At 43.3% G+C, this 20,554-nt stretch overlaps 1 protein-coding gene across 9 annotated transcripts in view; it reads right to left on the bottom strand.

The window, feature by feature from the left end:
* Positions 1-20,554, bottom strand: part of rimbp2a (RIMS binding protein 2a) — a 66,119-nt gene that overhangs the window by 29,354 nt on the left and 16,211 nt on the right. The window contains exon 1 of one of the 9 annotated variants that reach the window (XM_059541718.1): positions 4,696-4,941. The exons of the other annotated variants lie outside the window; for them this stretch is intronic. The gene's annotated coding sequence lies outside the window, so the exon portion shown is untranslated. Of the gene's footprint in view, positions 1-4,695; positions 4,942-20,554 lie in introns of those variants that run through there. 9 annotated transcript variants of the gene reach the window in all.

Here is a 20,554-nt window from a genome sequence, read left to right as displayed (position 1 = left end):
AGAGAGAGCAGTCAAAGTGATATGCTTTGCGTGCTCATGTGCATTTTACAATGGGGGAGGGGACTCTGGCGTTGCTATAGAAACTCATCCAGGTAGCATGTTAACCATGAGAACGAGCAGCCCATTTGGCGCTCATTCACAATTCATTGTTAAACCAAACTCACAGGATACAGCATACTCCCTCCAAAGGTCCAAGACTGTGAACATACAAAATGGTTCATGTGTAACTGTACACCCTGGGAGGAATCATCATGACATGGTACATTTCAACAGGGAGGAAGCACATCTCTATGGGAAGGAAATCTCGGGTTTCGCCTGTCCATCTGCTCTATCATTATAAGATAGCATTATGGCTCCATTTACAGCATCAACTGTGTTATCAATTTATATGCTCCTGTCTTATGCAAAATGGGGGCAAAGATGCCTCGGATGGGGTCTGTGTTTGTGAAGAGTTTCTTGGGAAGCAGAGATTATTCAGGGCTCTCTCCTACATGTTTTGAGAGATAATCTCTGGAGTAAGGGACTACAGGGAGACTGCATAGGAATTCAAAATAGACATGTGGTGTGCCTGCCTCCTCTGTTGCTGGCACATGCCACATCATAACTGGCACTGGTTGTCATTCAGCACAGTGGAGAAGAGAGGGTAAGAAGTATGAAATGAGGGGAGGGACAGAGAGCAGGTTAAAGGTAAAAAATAAAAGAAATTTCAAGCTCAGCATACAACGCCACAGACAGATTTAATCGCTGTATTCTAATCTCCCTGTCTTTCTCATGATACTCACATTTGTAGTGGTGGAAGCTTCCTCCTGTGGACCCTAGAGATATATGCATGGGGTGTGATAATGATGCTACTGTGCTCAGGATGTCCTATGCAAATGTGACGCTGAAGCCAGCGAGTGAAATGTCCGCTCAGCTGTGAACTCATCGTAGGCAAGTCGCAATGGCAATGCACCGCCCTTGAGTTTATCTGAGGATAGGCCTATGTGAGATGAGTTCAACAGATCACACACCTGCAGCACTTCTTTGAATGGAGAAAACTGAAAAACGAACCCCTATAGGCTTACATAAAAAGGAATAAAGGCATATACACTAAATATATTTCACTTGAATCATATTGACAGATTAACGAAACGAAAGAAAAAGTGTGCTAAATTACGGTTCATTGTGACACGTTCCAAAGTTTTCGGAAAGGAAAACGAAACTGCAGAGAGAAGTTTTCTTTATTTTGCAAAAACTTTAGAGTTTAATTATTTTGCAAAAGCTGACAGCTTTGAATAATGTCTTGCTTCTATATAATCAACCAGCTTTGGTATGACCATCGCGCTGACACAACATAATTGTGCTTTATTAAAGCCTGTTAATTATCAAAATAAAATAGAGTTAATGAAACAAATAAAAAGTTAAACTGCTCCGTTGTACAACATGTTGCGTTCAGCGTGACCGCGCCTCATTGCGCGCTGATACTGCTGATGTGAAGTATGATGTTTTATGTAGATAAAAGTACAAACACTATATAATAAATAATATTTTAGCATCCAAATGCGTCGGAAACATGGAAACATTTGGATTCGTGCCGGATGAGAGATGCAGGCATCAGTTTCAGCTTAAATTAATTTGTTTTTGGATTGACGTTTTTATAGCCTAAACTTGTTTTGTTTTCGAGAGAAACTATAGCTGTTTTTATAATGTTTGTAAACGTTTTGCTTTAGACTACAGGCATTTTAGCCTTCATTATTTCGTAAAGTAATAGGGCTAATAAAATGCAATGCCGCAACTTTAGTTTAGCTTATTTTTTTCACTTTCAAAATGCTTTTTTCACTTTCATCCTTTTTTTCCTTTTTATTTTTTTTTATTTTTGTATTTTTTTTACAGTGCAGCAAATATTTTTAAATATCTTTAAAAAAACTTTGATGTCTTTAAAGTGTTGATAGATTTTTTTTTTTGTAGCCTACACTTGGCCAAAATCTAGAAAAGATGACTAACCACAGCAGGTTATTGACTAACGTTAGATCTCTATTTTTTCTTTTTCTTTTTGATTATATAAAATGCTGTACTTTATTATTATTACATTACTATTATTGTTGATGGTGAAATTTAAGGTTAAAATGAATGTTCTATAACTTTAAATAAGATATAACGGTAATATCGCGAGAACAGAGATCCGCGATTAGAATCTCGGGAGAGAATAGTCTCATTAGTATGCGCGCAGTTATGAGAGGTAGAGAGAGAGAGAGAGAGATGACGCACACTGTGTAATCAGATGTGGCTAATTCCTAATGTTTACCTCTTCATGTTTAATAAATCAAGTGTTATGATCTGCCGAGCTCCCTGTCGGTGTCCTCCTTCCAACAAAGCCAACGAGCTAGCGCATGGTAAGAACTGTAAAGCCTGCATATAGAAACGAAGCGCGTTACATTATTATTAGGGAAATTATAGACACATAATATTGTTTTTTTTTAAACAAATAACGTTAAATAACGTTATTAACCGGTCTTTTTTCCAACCAAACCGGTTTCGGAACGGTAATAATTCAGAGGAACGCAGGAACAGAAACGTTAAAATATCGATTCTGCTCGAGTGAACCGATTGAATTTTCTTTTCGTTTTCAAGCCCTGGTTAAAACCCTATATGACTTTTTATTTTATATTTTGAACCCAAATTAGTTGGGTTCAGGATTGTTTAGGACCCTGTTGACTTTACTTGTAGGGACAGTGCTGTCGTATTTTGACATATTTTTGTAGACCAACCACTGATCTATATATTATAGATCAGTGAGACCAACCCAGAATTTAACATCACCCTGGTTCCCTCAAAAAAAAAAAAAATTGGCAGTCAAATTTTTTTTAATGGCTTTTGGATTATTGCATTAATTAAAATTAAAATAAGCTAATATATGTATATGGTTCATAGCCTTTATTTCATCATGATAATCTTCATAAATGAACACAGCTTTTAAGAATTTGGAAGACCAAATACAACCGCCAGAAGTAAAATGTTAACTTTAGATTATAAGTGAATTACAGGTACACCACAATCACATGACGTCAACATCACCAACATTAAACCTCGGACAACTCTATAATATCTCCAAGTTGACAAATTGTAGCAAACACTGTCTCCAAGACTGTGGTTATAAACAAGGCGAGGCAGCAAAAGCAGAATAGTAAGTAGATGTATTCTCCTATTCTGTGTGATGAAGTTTAATCAAAACCTCTGTAGTCCCATTTAGCCACTTGTTAGCAATCATCTTTTTAAAACACACATAAAAGTAAAAAAAAATAATAATGCTAAAAAGTGGGGTAGTAATGATGTGTTTTGTGTGATAAAATAAAACATGAAAATATCCTGAACTTATGTTATCCACAGACATTTAACCAAAACCCATTCCCCAACATTTAACCCACTTTGGGACGATGGAACTGGTAGTATCCAGGTTTTAGAACTCATTCCTGCATCAATCTATTTAGTATTACTATTCCTCTTAACATGTATGTGCATTATCGCTAAAAATAGGCCACTTTGAATCACTTTGACGGCATCATGGATTTTGAGGCAGCTCAGGACGGCTTGTTAGCTGGGTATTAGAGTATTGTCATTTATGCCTGTTTCTAACCTTCCTAAAAAAGAAATAGTGATGAATCTTGCTGAGACTCGAGGCTCGGTTTGGCACAGAGAACATCCTGACTGACTTTGAATATACACTATAGATTTGTGTATTAGGAAGCTCTTCTTTTGGATGATAACTCTAACATATGTCCTGAAGCAAAGGGCCACTTAAGACAAAGACAGAGGACTTTACATTAGGATTTACATTTCCAAAGGGTACACACAACGCAATTCTAATGATGTATATTTATAAAGACAATTATGGGTCTTGCTCCAACTTTGCACATAATAACCAGGGGCGTCAGACTGGGGGTAAAACCAGTACTGATTACCAGGGCCCTTGAAAAGTCTGGAATAAGGTAGCAAGCATATGAAGACACGTTTAATTGAGACAGTGTGCTGACTGACATTCTAATCTTGCAAGCAGCAAATAATGCACGCATTCACATGACTGTCTGAGTGGATTGTAAGAGGACCAGAAAGAGAACACAGGGCGTGGGGTGTTTTTAAATAAGTCAATATCTATTGAACAGCAAGTGTTACACAGCTAAGGCAGGCGAGTCACTGTAACCATGACAACCGGGGAGATGCAGTGAGGCAGCCGGCTGCCCAGTTTAAAAAGTCTGACCCAGGACAACCCATAATACAACAAACGTAAATTCACAGTTTAGAAAATCTCCAACCTGCTGCCTTGAAATTAACGGAAATGCACAAAAATTAGCTAATACATCTAAATACATAAAATACATCTAAATGTGTAGATTACAGAGCAGGTGGCACATGTGATGTTATTTTTGATAATACACATTTGTAAAGAGAAACCCCTGATCTGTTAAAATGCTTGAGAAAAATAGCTTGATATCATCCTTCACCATGCATCTAAAAGCATGAAAATACCTGATGTATGAACTGGGACAATACCAAGCTAACAGCATGTATACACAGAGGGTGGGGGGTTTACTATGCTGCACAGCTCCTCATACAGAAACACATGCTGGAATCCCCACACCCAAGCTGCAGGCAGAGGAAGGAAAGTGAGAGAAACAGAGAATTGCAGCAAAAGGATAAATGAAAAGAGGAAATATTTACCGTCTCATTTCCAAGTTCCAAAGGCTCTTAAACCTGATCAGAAAATATTTTTTCCTTTCCCTTCTGCACTCCACCCCCTCCGTCTCGCTTCCTCTGGGTGTGCAAATGTCAGACAGTGACAACAACTCTCTCTCTTTCTCGTTCTCTCTTTACAAAGCCTTCTGCATGCTGTAGAAGCAGAGGCACAATGGTCCCCCACCATATGCTACGGTCTGCCCTCCATCCCCTCCCTGAGTGACTGATGCTGGATGAGGGTGGAGGACAGAGGAAGTGGGAGGGGAAATTATGGAAATAGGCTGTCGAGTGGCAGCAACTCTTAAAACCATGATCCCTGCCTGCCAGTACCAAAGCTCCATGCAAGCAGACACATGGAGTAAGTGGAGCTTTTTTTGGAAAAAATCTTTTACGTTTTTGGCTTATGTACCGCACGACTCCATCAGCAGGGACTGACGCCCAGTGTTGACTGAAATGTATTTCTCTTCATACTGGAAGCTATTTATTATTCATTATTAAACAATGACAATGAACAAAACTTTCACAGCATTTATCTATCTAATACATTTTTAACTTTTGTATAAATTAACATTAGTTAATTATTGAATTAGCAATAATCATTATTAAGAAATGCTGATAAATGTATAACAAATTGAATATTATTGTAAAGTGTTACAATAATTTAACAGTACTATTATTACAAATTTCAGATTAAAATGTTTTCTACAACAATTCTTTCTGGTGCTCGAATCTGACTGGCAGCAAATAGTGCGATATTCTAGTGTTAACAGAACTCCAAACGTTTCACCGTTTGTATTTCTCCACTTGCAGTATTCCTCAAATCCATTATAATTTTATAAATAATACTGTTTTTGTGCCATGGAATGTAGTTTTGAGGCTTTTTTTAGGCAATAATGTACTTGTTTAAACTTCAAATATGTGGTTTGTTAATAATGTCCATTTTTAAAAAATGGCTTCGACGTTTTCGCAGATGTGAGCTCCACAGTGTCAGTGGCCGTTCAGCATCCTTGAACCCACTGAGAGGAGCCTTACATCAGCCAGATCTTCTGGAATTTGCCGCCTACTCTGATGTGAGATGTTTGTGTCTTTGGTGAGGAGATATTCGTTCAGTCTTTTGTCTCATTAATCTCATTAAGGTTTCTGCCTTTGTACTTATAAATAAATTGCCTAGCAACTTTTATGATGGCTGTTGTTGTTTATTAAATGTTATTATTCAATAAATAATATTTTACACAAATAATAGTAGTATTTAATTATAAGTGTTGGGCAAGTTACTCTGAAAATGTAATCAGATAACTGATTACTCCTTTTAAAAGTAATTATGTTACTGTTCTTATTACTTTATTTCAAAAAGTAATTAGTAATTAGTTACATTACTAGTTACGTTACTTTTTTCTCCATTAAATTTATGAAATCCCAGCATACACGCTCCCGATAAATATTTGTTATTAAAGCATCAATCTTCACAGAGCACTGTTTTTTTTAACAGTTCCACCATTAGATGGCGACAAGTGACTTTTTATGAGTGAGTCAGCAATAAAGACTTTACATTGAAAGAGACTGAAACAAGGTTGTAAACAAGGAAGTTATTTTTACTTTCAACAACACCTTGTAAGATGCAGCCAACAAATGCACTGACTAGCATTGTCATCGGAAATCAACAGATGAATGGATAGTAGCCTACAACAAAGACATCGCTTTCCTCAGCGGACATTCAAACTAATGTTTTATAGTCCATCTCTCTCCCATAATACTTTACAGAATACAGTGAGCTTTTAATACAGTCTTATCATGACATATATTCTTTGAAGATTTTAGAATGGTTATGGATATAACAGTGTTAATGTATTTGGTCTTGATGGAATAAATCTGCTACCCTGCTGCTGTTGAATATTGTAGTTGTTGTAGATTATTGCTGCTGCTGCTGCTGCTGCTGCTGCAAATCAAGTACAGGAACTTGCTATTGCAAATACATACGCCGATACGGTACAATGAGTATTTAAGACATACTGCTGATGCACAAATGGCATTTATAATAACCCATAGCAGATCTATACAGGTGGAGCTGGGGAAGGTGGAGGGTTTCAGAGGAACTGAAAACATGCTGCGAACTGCTCTAGTGAATGGTAACCAGCCATTTAAATAAAACGTAATAAACAATAAGCTTATTGGCTGCATATGCAACATGAACCAATCAACTGTTGTGTAAATGCAATATCACTCTCATAGCTGTGCGATATGGCTGTATATCGGCACATCTGTGATTGACTGCGGCCTCGTGCCAACCACTGAATCACTTCTGGGCCGATATACAGCCATATCACAATGCTATGAGTGTGATATTGCTCATATATAAAATAATATAATAAAATATAAACATAATTTTATGTAAACAGCATACTATCAGAATTAATATTAATAATTTATTTTATTAAAAAAAAATTATAATGTAAATATGATACTTTTTAGGACATTTAAATTTTAATGTTCATTAAACATTTGAAATCTAATCAATTAATTTGAGAATTAAATGAAATTGTGGGTGAATCTGACACTATTTTCAAGAAAAGAAAAGCATAAGAGATTATTCAAGATTTAATATTTCAATCTATCTGACCGGTCAGAATAAAAATAAAAATAAATGAAAATGATCATTTCTGTTTCATGCTCTCTTTAACAAAGCAAAATTGAAATCACCAACCTAACACATAAACAGAAAGACACATGTACAGAGGCTCATATTACCCTGCTTCAGAGGTAACAACCTCTTTCCTTTGCCATCTGGTGAAATCGACATTGCTTTAAGGGAGTCCCACATCTGAGAAACCCTGCAGTCAGACTGATACCTCTGCTTGCAAACATGACTAGGAATAAAATGATGTAGGATGTGGCTTTAGGCTAGCTCTAAGAGGGATGTCTACACACCACATCGAAATAGAGCTGCTAGTGTAATGGATACAAAGCATCATACCACAAAGCTTTTAAATCCCTGATAAAATTGTGGGATTCCATATTTATGGGGGAGGCCTATATAGATTTCCAGTCAAAGGGTGTGCATATACAGTACATTACAGAAACAGTGAAGACAAGCATACTGAATAATAAAATATATGCACAAGATAATTTTACCACTATGTCATGTGCAATGGACATAAAAACTTCTGCTCTCTGTCACTAATGGGCAAGGGGAAAAAATGATTAAATAATACCAAAAAAAGGAATAATCCAAACAAAGCAGTTTCACTGATGGTATGAAATTTCTATGAAATTATCTCAATTCATGAAGCAAAAGTTATTTCACTACACTGGGGAACCATTACTGTTGCCAACTCTTGTGAGAAAAATAAGCAACTGCAGCTTCAAAAACAAGCACAATATAATCTGATTATTTATTATCATGAATATTATTGCCACGCCCATGGAGTGTTTGTTTTCCTCCCACACGTACTCTTTTTACTATGTGTCCTAGTTCTTCCCTCATGTCGGATTGTGAAATTGATTCCAGGTGTTTCTTATTAATTTCCTTGCTTGGTTCCCTATTTAAGCCCTGTATTTTCCTAGGAGCTGTCTAAACATCATCCCCCATGCTATGTGTGCATTCCTTCCTTGTGAATTCATAAAGACTTTTCATGGTGATATTGTCCGTCATATCCGTGCTCCTTGTTCCCACACATTAGCGATTAGTGACAGAAGACAGCACCTACAAAAAGTAAGCGGCACCCCCTCTCCCCATTTTGTTTTGCAGTTTTTTGAAAAGGCATTTTTTTTTTCTTTTCTTTTTTTCCTTTTCCCCGCGTCTATGGATGTAGCCACTCGGTTCTCTGCCCTAGCCCGCAGGGACCTCCCCTTCATCGAGTACACCTGGGAATTCTCGCCCTGAATAAGGCATTAGATGATGCCACCATCAACCTGCTGTTCTGGATCAGGGCAAATTACTAACTAAGTTGGAGGTAAGGGATCCACCAGTGTCTGGAGAGCATTCGGCCCCAATCCAGAACCAGAATCCACTCTCAAGCCCTCAGCTGACAGCAGCACGATCCTTAACCCCAAGTCAAGGGAGGATTCAAAGGAGGAAGCAACTGTTGGCTCGAGCCCATGAGTCCGCTCCAGAGTCCCCTGAGTAACAACTGTCTGCCCCGCCATGGTCCCCTAGTTTGCCTGCTCCTCCATGGCCCCCTATACTGCCTGCTCCGCCATTGCCCCCTAGTCTGCTGGGCCCGCAATGACTTCTTAGTCTGCCTGCCTGCCATGGCTCCCCGAGCTGCCGGCTCCGCCATGGGATACCGCTACCGCCTTGGTGGCATCATATCCTTTCCAAGCCTGTCCTGAGGGTCCTTCCTTGTGAATTAATAAAGACTGTTCATGGTGATATAAGGAAGACACATAAATTATGCTGCAAAAATGTTTTATTTGCCTGACCTTTAATAGTGGTTGCAAATATTGGAAGTTAGCTTTCTTAACATAAAATAACCATGTTCAGTCAAATCAAATATCTGAATTGAACAGAGAAAATACCCTTACGCACTTGATGTTAATATGAATGTAGCAGAGACCTGGTTAGTTTTAAACCATTGACTGTAAGTATCTCTATGGGATGCTTCAATTAGAGGAACAGCAGAAAGGAGAGAAGGGATATTCGCTCCAGAAACTAAACGGAATACAGTCACAGAGGCACGACTCTAAAAATGGGAATTTACAAGCAGCAGAGGAATAAATATTAATCCCAGGTTTTAGTTTACAGGCAGTGATTCATTCTGTTTTGGCAACTGGCATGCAGAAATCAATTGTGAAAATTGCTTTCAGAGAACTGAGGTCACAATGTTATTCCTTATGGCCAATCATGCTCATAATATATGACTTCCACATAATGCTGTGGGTTTTAGGAAATTAAAGTTTTAGGAACTTTAGTCAAATGTTTCTTGTTTAAAAACTAAATGTTTAAAATCTAACTAGGAATGCACGTTATTGGTACCATATCAGTTACTAGAGATGTTTCAATTGATAAGCATTGGTTTATATGCATATTTAATTGTGCATTAACCCTATTTTTACGTGTATTTTTATGTTTTCAGTCATCTAATTGACACAGACTGTAACTCTGTTCCTGTCTTGTGTTGTGTTTTCCTCCCCCACATACTCCATGTTTATTATTATCAGTGTTGGAAGTTACTTCCAAACTGTAATACATTATAGATTACTCATTACTGTTATTTAAAAGTAATTCCTTACCTTACAATATTAACTGTAATGAGTTACATGACTCCTGTATTACTTTTGAGTTACTTTCACCCAAAAATACAGAAGTTGAACATTCTAAAATGACAAAAAGTACTGCAGAGCATTATACATCCATTGTGTAGCATAATGACTGTGGGCTTTCTAGGTCACTAACAATATAGCTTGTAATTGGTAAAGTGAAGGCTCAAGACAATGCAATAAAAGATGACAAAAGAACCACAAACAATCCAAATCTGTAAAAATTACGATAGCGGTAAAGTGATGTCCTCATTATCATCATTTGTTCCAGGTGTTCCTTTTAGTTCTATTGATCCCAGGTGTGTCGCATTAGTTCCTTTCTTACTTTAGCCCTTTGTTGTTTCCTGTTTGGTTGTCAATGTCCAGTATTGAACGTTGATCCTCATGTTCTACGTGTGATTTTCCTTGATATGATAATTCTGGAATCTCCTTCATCTCCTCACTCCTTCACAGTAGGCACACTGTGACAGAATATCGGACCGTAACAGTAAGCAGCTCTGTGATGCAGCAGACTTTGATAGGCCCAGAATGGGTCTCCTCAGTCTACTGCAGGACATGTTAATGTCCAAAAACAAACATAAACAAAAGAGATGACTTAACCTGCAGATTTTCTTCAGTGTAATCTAATGTTTTATTAAAACGTGCACCAATAATCCAACAGTCCAGCAGTGTAGATATTTACAAGTGCTCAGTCCAAACCAATATATATAAAAACAACGCACTTAAATAAACCAAACAACAATATAATAAATAAATACAGATTTCCCACTTGCATCTACTGATATACAAAGGGGTTTTAGCCCACGGCACCTCAGTAGCATGTTTGCTCGGCTTGGTTAACAAGCCCCGTTTGAAGTCTGGTGCCAAGATTTAAAGACCATTTTCAGACACGACCACTAAAAGATAAGTTACACCAGTTATTATTTAATCATCCACTTTAAGATTTATACTTCACTTGGTAATATATTAAAACAGATCACCACGCATTTGCAACCATAATATAAAACCACCATATATTAGTTGTCACCAATCTGTTTCTCTTTACAGTTTGAAATATTCGGCTACCCCACAACACAAACAAACATGGTTTCACCGGGTCCTTAGACTGCCACGCTGGCGCGACGCCAGATGATGATGTCAAAAGCGATCACCCTCCAAAACCTCTAGTTCGCCAGCACAAAAGCAGACAAAAGTTTATGCGTGATTTATATGTATGACATGATGACTGAGGGTGAAGAAGTAGTGTGGATGACTGACCGAGTGCTACCAAGTTAGTGTGTGCACCCGCTATGATGATAGCGGCATAAACTGGGACAGGATTGGTAAGTAATGAGTCTAGTCCATTCTTAAGCCCACCGGCCACTCCAAAATCAAGCGCACCAGCCATTCCTCTGTCCCCAGGTCTGCTCCAGTAGTGGCTCCAGCCACAGAGCTCGCTCCAGTGTCGGCTCCAACCCCAGAGCTCACTCCAGTGTCGGCTCCAACCTTGTATCCAACCCAGAGAGGACTCCTGTCCCCGAGTTTAGCCCAGAGTGGGCCCCTGTCCCTGAGTTTAGCCCATGGAGGGCCACAGTTCCATAGTTAGGTCTACAGAGGGCCTCTAAAGACAATATTCCCCCAAATAAATTTTTTTTGGGGGGTAGTAGGGGTCCCACCGAGGAGGCCGGGCCATGTGCCAAGGCCAGGCTACCCGAGCTCCCTGTTCGGCCATGGCCCCCTTGAACCATCTGTCCTGCCATGGCTGAACTCCCCAAGTTCCTTGTTACGCATTGCCTCCTGAACTGCCTGTTCTGACCATGGCTCCCTAGTCAGCCTGATCCGCCATGACTCCCGGAATGGGTACCATCCTGGAGGCTGTCCGCCTGTCCTGAAAGGCCTCCAGAGCGCATTTGGTTGTTATGAGGCACGTGGATGCACCTTCTGGGAGGGGGGAGTAATATCAGACTCTATTCCTGATTTGTGTAGTTTTTTCTCCCCCATGTGCTCCATGTTTATTATTATGCCCTTATTTGGTCCTTCACATTCATGTCCTATTATTATTATTATTATTATTTATTCCAAGTTTTCCCCTTTTAGTTCTATTGATCCCAGGTATGTCCCATTAGGTCCTTTCTTACTTGTTGTTTCCTGTTTGGGTGTCTGGTATTGAACATCAATCCCCATGTCCTGTGTGTGATTTTCCTTGATGTATATAAAGTCTGTAATAATTCTGGAATTTGCTTCCTCTCCTCACTCCTTCACAGTAGGCAGACCGTGACATAAATACCATCACTTAGTCATATTTAAAAACATAATTTTTTTTAAAGGTAATATTTTGGGAATTTCAATATGATTATCCATTTTAATGATTTAATACCTAAATTCACTAACATCATAAACAACTTACTAGTTTTAATTTATTACAAGAATAATTTTTATTAGTATGTGACTCTGTATCAGTCAAATTTTAATATTGTGTATCTTAAAATCCAGTTGTCTTGACACACAACCAAATATCAGCCTACATTATGAAATGTTCACTTTAAGATATGTTCACAATTTAACACAAGATTGCAATTACTGGCACATATTCAGCTGGAGCTGATGCTTCCTGTCCTGGTCTAACGTATGAGACAAGGATCTGGAATGGATTGGACCTCCTGCTCCAAATGACTCCAGCGGTCGATGCAATGGAGAGGAAAATACAGTTAAGCAAGCAGCATGGCCCAGCAAAGAGATCACTGTCTGAGTCTAATTCTATTTGGGCACAAGGCAACCCAAGCCAGGGCCAAACCCTCTCTTCTCTTGACTGCCAACAACCTTACAGAAAAACACTGTGTACTCTTTTCATTCATCTAAATTCTCTACTGAAAAATAGTTTGGTTCAGCTATGCACTGTCCCTCAGAGATGGTTTTCTGGCAACCAGCCATAAGACTCCCACTGCAACAACTGTCAAGGTATATTCATGTTTAGTAAAGAGATTATACTAAATGTATTTTATTTTTTAATTAGTTTTATTTAGTAGAGCAGAACAGAGAGTGAGGTACTCCTGTTACCCTGGACATCGATTGGGCCAGACACACCGACAGGTCCAGTTCCTCACAGATGCCATGAATAACCATCACAAAACAAAAAAACAATTGTGCATCTTGCAGGAAACCACAAACAGTATTAAGAACCAATGGTTCCCAAACTTTTGAATGGGGTTATTTTTATAATTTCTGCAAAAAAAAATTTTTGTCTTGTGGACTAAATGTAAACGTCTTTTATGTTAAATATCTTACTCAGGATAGTACTAAAAAAATAATAACATGCATTTGGGAGTCCCCAAACATTTGCATGCCACTGTTTATATACTGAATATGACTGAGCCCAAACGTGTGAATGGCAGTGTAAGCTGTTTATAACAGAAAATGTTGACACACTCTTGACTCCTCTTGAATCCTTTCCTTGGAGAGTTCTTATGAGAAATAGTGATATTCATGAGTGAAGTAGTGATGTTCATGAACAAATCAAGAGTCTGATTTTTTCAATGAAAATTTCAAAAAACTGGTATGAATGATTTGAACAAATCATTTTGATATTTACTGACTGAAAAATTCCCCTGAAGGGGAAGATTTAATCTCCTTCAGAGTTGCAAAAGATAGCCATTGTTTGAACAATACAAGTATTAGTAAGTGTAAGAGCCACATTGAATGTTTGCCACCACAATTTTCATCCCTTTCCCCATCCCCTAAAAAACCTTTGGCTTCATTGCAATTGCTTCTTTTCTGGTACAGTTCTAAAGTATGTTCTAAAGTACTGCAAACTTTCTCAGTGGTGCTCAAGCAAAGTTAAGTTTGTGCATGTTACTTCCATTCAGTGGGACAACATTGATCTGTAGCAACAAGGCTCATAACAAAAGCCATTATTATGGTCTGTCAGTTTTCTATGAGATTTAAATCCTGCCATGATTCAAAACTGAAAATAAAGGTCTGAAAGGTTGAAACTAAGTGTTCGAAAACTCAAAATCTTACAAAAAAAAGTTTTGCAAGATCGAAAAATAAGATTTGCAAGCTTGCAAAATGTAAAAAAATAAAAATATCTCTGCAAACATTGTTGTTCTCTTACGAGAGCTCTCTCGTACTGCGTCTTAGCTAAGACGCTACGGGAAAAGCCTCTTTTTACGAAATACTGAAGCAAAAAATTATCCTTAATTTTGTATTTTTGTAAAGCGCATTTGCAGCAGTACACAGCCATAGGCGAGACGGCTCGTTCGCTCATTGGCTTGTTCTGCGGCAACTGCACAGCCTATCGAGCGCAGGCTGATGCAACATCAGACCAATAAGGGCGCTTCGCGCCCTTCTTGCCACTTCCCGCCGAAACGGGTGTGGCCCAACCTATAAAAGGAGCTCGAAAAGGCTGACTCACCTGATTTTTCATCTCTTCGGCGAAGCTCACGCATCTCTGGATCACGGAGGAAGCAAGCGCCGTCTGAGAAGCATATCAGCGGGACGAGCCTTTCTGAAGCTGCTGGCCTCGCCGCCTTCCACTGCCGTTCCTGCTGCGCTGTCCGGCGCCTATATCCTTTAATATCCTTATAATCCTTTGTATATCCTGTGTGTGTTCGCCCTGCGACGCACACTCACAAAAAGAGCTGCGTCTTTTTAAAGATGCCCTCGTGCGGCTTGTGCAGAGCCCTGCTCGGCGAAGGAGATCGTCACGTCATCTGCGTCTCCTGTCTGGGTGAGGACCATGCAGCACTCGCGCTCGCTGACGGCGGCTGCCCTCATTGCGAGCTACTGCCTATGGTGACTCTGAGGACTCGCCTGGCGTCCTTCTCGAAGCCTGCATCATCCGCAGCGCCGTAGGAAGCGCAGCTCGCAGCGCCTACCAGAACCGCCTCCAGCTCGGCCGAGCTCACCGGTTCCCTCCGCTTCGCCGGAGTTCAGCGTCCGCTGTCTGCCGACGCATCATCCGAGGAAGTGGATCTCAGGCCCGCCTCGGAGGAAGAGGACACGTGCTCTCTGCTCGCTTCGGGCAGTGAGGGTTGGGCGAGCTCTGTGGATCTCGCGCCCTCTGCTCAGAGGCCCAGCAGACGGGGGGATATCGATAAGGAGCTGATGCGAGTGCTCGCTCTGGCCGCGGCGAGCCTCGGCCTCGAGTGGTCTGCACCAGCGCCCCCTTCACGTTCCCGGCTGGATGGTAGCTATCTCCCGGATGAGCGTTCTTCTTCAAGCTCAAAGCACGCCCCCTTTCTTCCTGAGCTTCACGAAGAAGTGGCGAAAGCTTGGAACGCTCCGTTTTCGGGGAGAATCTGTTCATCTGTTTCGCCAGCATTCACCGCACTGGACGGTGCTAAAAACAGAGGCTACCTGTCACTTCCGCCGGTGGAACAGGCTATAGCAGCGCACCTTTGCCCGCCCTCTGCTGGACGGCGGACTAAGGCGGCGTTGCCGTCCAAAGCCTGCCGCATGACGTCATCGCTGCTCGCACGGATCTTCTCTGCTGCTGGGCAGGCTGCGTCTGCGCTACACACCATGGCCATGCTGCAGATTTTCCAGGGCGGTCTCCTCCGCAAGCTGGATGAGATGGGGCCTGAAGCGATCTGTCTCGCGGATCTGAGGAGTGCTTCGGATCTCTCCCTCCCTCCGAGCTCTCACCAAAGCGCGCCGCTGTTGCATTTCCAAGAGTTGTGACTGCCTCAGTGTCTTCTGCAATGTGCAAGCCTGCACGAGTGCCCGCTTGCCTGCACACAAAAGCCGTTATCACGGCTACCCAGATGTTTCACGAAAAGAGTGTTTTTCCTGGTGTTCCGGCCATGGCCGATGGTGCTATAAATGTAGTGACGATGCCCAATCCTCAGTGCCCATCTCCACATGTAAGCACAGCCCTGCACACAGGGCCTGCGCACATAAAAGCGACTCATGTCGATCGCGCACACTGCATAGTAATCGTGCCCACCCCTCAGTGCCCACAATTACTATGTCACTCGCGTCATGTGGTTTCTGTAAAAACGAAACCCGTGCACGCTCGTCCGGCCACGGCCGATGGTGCTATAAATACAGTGACGGTGCCCACTCCTCAGTGCCCATCTCCACATGTAAGCACAGCCCTGCACACAGGGCTCGCGCACATAAGATCGACACAGATCGGTCAAGCGCGCCGCATAGTAAACGTGCCCACTCCCCAGTGCCCACATACACTATGTCACATAAGGCGCGTGGCTTCTGTAAAAATGAAGCCCGTGCACGTATGCTCTGCACAGGCAGACAGCGAGTTGAAAGTGGTAAATGTGCACATATGCAGCCCACAATTACTCGCAGACATCTCGAGTCCCATGGGACCTGCTCAGCCCTCCCCCGGTCGGTTAAGCGCCGAGACGGGGTCGAGGAGGAGCGATCTGCCCGCTGTGATCAGCGCGCTCCCCGCCTCAAATGCGTAGCGCACCAGTGCGCAGCACACCCGAGCGCCGCCGTTGCCCAGTCAACAGTGCGCGCTTCGCATCCAGCCCTTAGCCATTCATGCAGATGCATGGTCAGCGCTTCCAGGGGTTTCGGATTGGGTGCTAGGCATTATAAAGAGAGGCTACTCGCTACAGTTTTTTCGACGCCCTCCACGCTTTTCAGCGCGCATCGAAACTACGGTCAAAACAGAAGTAGCACACATACTTCGGGCCGAAATATCAAAACTGTTGAGCAAAGGGGCTGTAGAGCCTGTATCTCCAGCTCAAAGCGAGGGGGGGCTGTACAGCAGATACTTTCTGGTGCCCAAGAGAGACGGGGGTCTCAGGCCCATACTGGATCTAAGACAGCTGAACAAGGCATTGATGAAACGCAGTTTCAAAATGCCTACGACCAGGAAGCTCCTCGCGCAGATTCGCAGAGGGGACTGGTTCATGTCAATAGATCTGAAGGACGCATATTTTCAAACACAGATAGCGTCAAACCACAGGCGATTTTGAGATTCGCCTTCGAGGGCCAGGCATACCAGTTTACAGTCCTGCCGTTCGGCTTGTCCGTGGCTCCTTGTACGTTTACGAGGTGCATGGATGCAGCGCTCGCTCCTCTCAGACTCAGAGGCATGCGAGTGATGAATTATTTGGACGACTGGCTGGTCCTGGCCTGATCACGAGCGGAGCTCGTGGACCACAGGGCCGTTTTACTCGATCACCTCGAGAAGCTCGGCCTCAGTGTCAATTGGGCGAAGAGTTCGCTGAACCCCAGTCAGACGATTCTGTTTTTGGGTATAGTTCTGAACTCGTGTTCCATGACGGCGCAGCTGTCACCACAGCGCGTGATGGGCATTCAGCGCGCAGCGAGTTCTTTCTGCTGCGGCGCGACCGTGTCGATCAAACACTGTCAGAGGATGCTGGGCCTCATGGCCTCAGCGTCTCCGGCTCTGCAGCTGGGCCTGCTCCGCATGCGCCCCCTGCAGTTCTGCGTGGGCATCTGGCCGGCTGCATCTCAATGTCAATCAGAGCTGTGTCACAGCTCTGGCACCTTGGACAGCGAACGGCTGGTACCGATCAGGTGTAAGCCTGGGGACTTCCCCGAATGTGAAGATGGTGTCGACGGACGCCTCCACTTCGGGATGGGGAGCGCTGCTTGAGGGCAGACCGTTCTTTGGCCTATGGTCAGAACGGGAAAAGCTCCATCATATCAACTGTCTGGAAATGCTGGCAGTGGAGAATGCGCTGATGCGCTTTTGTCCCCAAATCAAGGACCACCACGTCTTAGTCCGTTCGGACAACATGTCTGTGGTGTCCTACATAAATCGCCAGGGCGGTCTCGGGTCCCGAAACCTGTACAGGCTGGCGGAACGCCTCCTGGTTTGGGCTCAGCGTAACGTGCGTTCGCTGAGGGCAGTGCATGTGCCTGGGCTACAGAATCTGGGTCCAGACAGGCTGTACAGAGGCAATGTTCCTACGTGCAAATGGTCTCTACACCCGCAAACAGTCCGGCTGTTGTGGGAGAGATTTGGCAGGGCGGAGGTGGACCTCTTTGCGTCCCACGAAAACGCTCACTGCCCCGCGTTCTTTTCCAAGAACGAAAGTGCGCTGTCACGGGAATGGGGAGCTGCCCGCTTTATGCTTTCCCCCCCGTCTCCCTCCTTCCGCAGGTGATAGAACGGGTGAGAGAAACGAAATGTTCAATATTGCTTGTGGCACCTCTTTGGAAGAACCAACCATGGTTCCCAGATTTGATGCAGTTAGCAGATGTTGCCCCGTGGCCAGTACCGTTGAGGAGGGACCTCCTCTCGCAGGCCAGGGGCTCGATTTGGCACCCTCAACCGGAGTTGTGGTCCCTCCATGTGTGGGCGCTCAACGGTTACCCGCTGATCTCGCAGTGGGAGTGCTGAATACCATCACTAAGGCTAGAGCTCTGTCGACACGAAGTGTCTGTATGCCTCGAAGTGGTCGGTGTTCTCCAGCTGGTGCACAGCTCGAGGATATTCACCCCTTAGTTGTGAGGTGGCGGAGGTTTTCTCCTTCCTACAGGAGCTGTTGGATAAGGGAAGAGCCCCATCCACGCTCAAAGTTTATGTGGCGGCCATCGCAGCGTTTTCTGAAACAACGCTCGGTCAGTCAATAGGAAGGAATGATTTGGTCATCCGGTTCCTCAGAGGAGCTAGGAGGCTGAATCCTCCCAGACCTCCGTCAGTCCCTATGTGGGACCTCGCGGCGGTTTTGGAGGCCATGAAAGGTCCCCCTTTTGAGCCTATCCAATCGGTTAGCCTTCAGCATCTGTCGTTCAAGACAGTATTCTTGTTGGCTCTCGCTTCAGTGAAGCGTGTGGGTGATTTGCACGCGCTCTCGGTGAGCCAGTCATGCTTGGAGTTTGGGCCTAATGACTCAAGGGTCATACTCAAACCTAGGCATGGTTATGTGCCGAAATCCCTCAACACGCCGTTTCGGGCTCAGGTTATTGCCCTGTCTGCCCTGCCCGTGTCAGGAGAGGATAGAGACTCGAGTCTTCTTTGCCCTGTCAGGGTTTTAAGAGCTTATGTGTCTCGTTCGGTGGACGTTCCAAGGGAATGGCTGTTTCGAGACAGACTCTATCCAGATGGATAGTTGACGCCATAGCGTTAGCTTACGCTTCCAGGGGCCTTCAGTGCCCGTTGGGCATCAGAGCACACTCCACAAGAGGCTTCGCCTCGTCGTGGGCGTGGTCTACTGGGATCTCCTTGCAGGATATATGTATGGCGGCAGGTTGGGCCTCGCCGTCTACATTTATCAGGTTCTATAACCTGGAGGTTCCCGCCTTGCAAGCAAGGCTGCTGTCGGTATAGTTGAATCAGGGCCCTGAGGGGAATTCTGAGTTCATGAGCGCTATGCGCTGCCGACTGTTATATGGGCAGTATTGCGTAAGACCCGCATTGCCACATTGGTCAGGCTTTGCCGAGGCTTTGTGATGTCATATTGCCGCATCTATGGATGCTGCTAGATATGGGACGGAGGGCTTTCCCCCTTTTCTGTCCTGGACTCTCTGTGAGTCCCTCAGGTGACTGTGCACTGTAAATCCTGGGCGTTACTTCAGGTTTATTGGTGTGTGATCCCTGCGCGCACGGCGTTTTGCATTGGGTTCCCGTAGCGTCTTAGCTAAGATGCAGTACGGGAGAGCTCTCGTAAGAGAACGTACTCGGTTACTAAACGTAACCTCGGTTCTCTCTAGAAGAGCGAACGAGTACTGCGTTCTCTGCCGTGCGCACGATTCACTCTGGTTCGCTTCGGCGATGAAATAAATCAGGTGAGTCAGCCTTTTCGAGCTCCTTTTATAGGTTGGGCCACACCCGTTTCGGCGGGAAGTGGCAAGAAGGACGCGAAGACTTATTGGTCTGATGTTGCATCAGCCTGCGCTCGATAGGCTGTGCAGTTGCCGCAGAACAAGCCAATGAGCGAACGAGCTGTCTCGCCTATGGCTGTGTACTGCTGCAAATGCGCTTTACAAAAATACAAAATTAAGGATAATTTTTTGCTTCAGTATTTCGTGAAAAGAGACTTTTCCCGTAGCGTCTTAGCTAAGACGCAGTACTCGTTCGATCTTCTAGAGAGAACCGATGTTACGTTTAGTAACCGAGTACGTTTTTGAGATTTCCTTCTTCAGAACTGCAACATTTTTTTTACGATGTTGCTCAAAGAATTTTTCAGAGTTTCAAATTTGTCAGTGTTCTCCCACTGTATTAAATTTTCCAGGTTTTAAACCTTGTAAATTGTGATCTGAAAACTGGTGTGCGAATGTGTGAAAAAAAGTGTTGAAACTCTTGCAAAGGCTTGCAAAGTGGTAAAAAAAAATTACATCTCTTCAAACATAATTTTGTTTTTGAGTTCCCTTTCGAGAGTACTCTCGTACTGCGTAAGCTAGCTTACGCTATGGGAAAAGGTCCCCTTTTCTCGAGAATATGAAGCCAAAAATTATCCTTAATTTTTAAATAATGTAAAACGCAGTGCTGCAGCACAGCAGACCCAAGCGAAGCGGCTCGCGCGCTTATTGGCTGTGCTGCGGCAACTGCAGCAACCTATGGTGAGGCGGCGGAGAGTAACGAACCAATGGGGGCGCTTCGCGCCCATTGTACGTCAGAGCGCGCCAAAATAGGCGTGGCTGGAACTATATAAGCCACCGCTTCACC

The sequence above is a fragment of the Carassius carassius genome, chromosome 47 (genome assembly GCF_963082965.1).
Source record: "Carassius carassius chromosome 47, fCarCar2.1, whole genome shotgun sequence".
NCBI classification, from domain to species: domain Eukaryota; kingdom Metazoa; phylum Chordata; class Actinopteri; order Cypriniformes; family Cyprinidae; genus Carassius; species Carassius carassius.
Note: the sequence above shows the minus strand (reverse complement) of the source record. Positions and strands in the feature narration are given on the sequence as shown.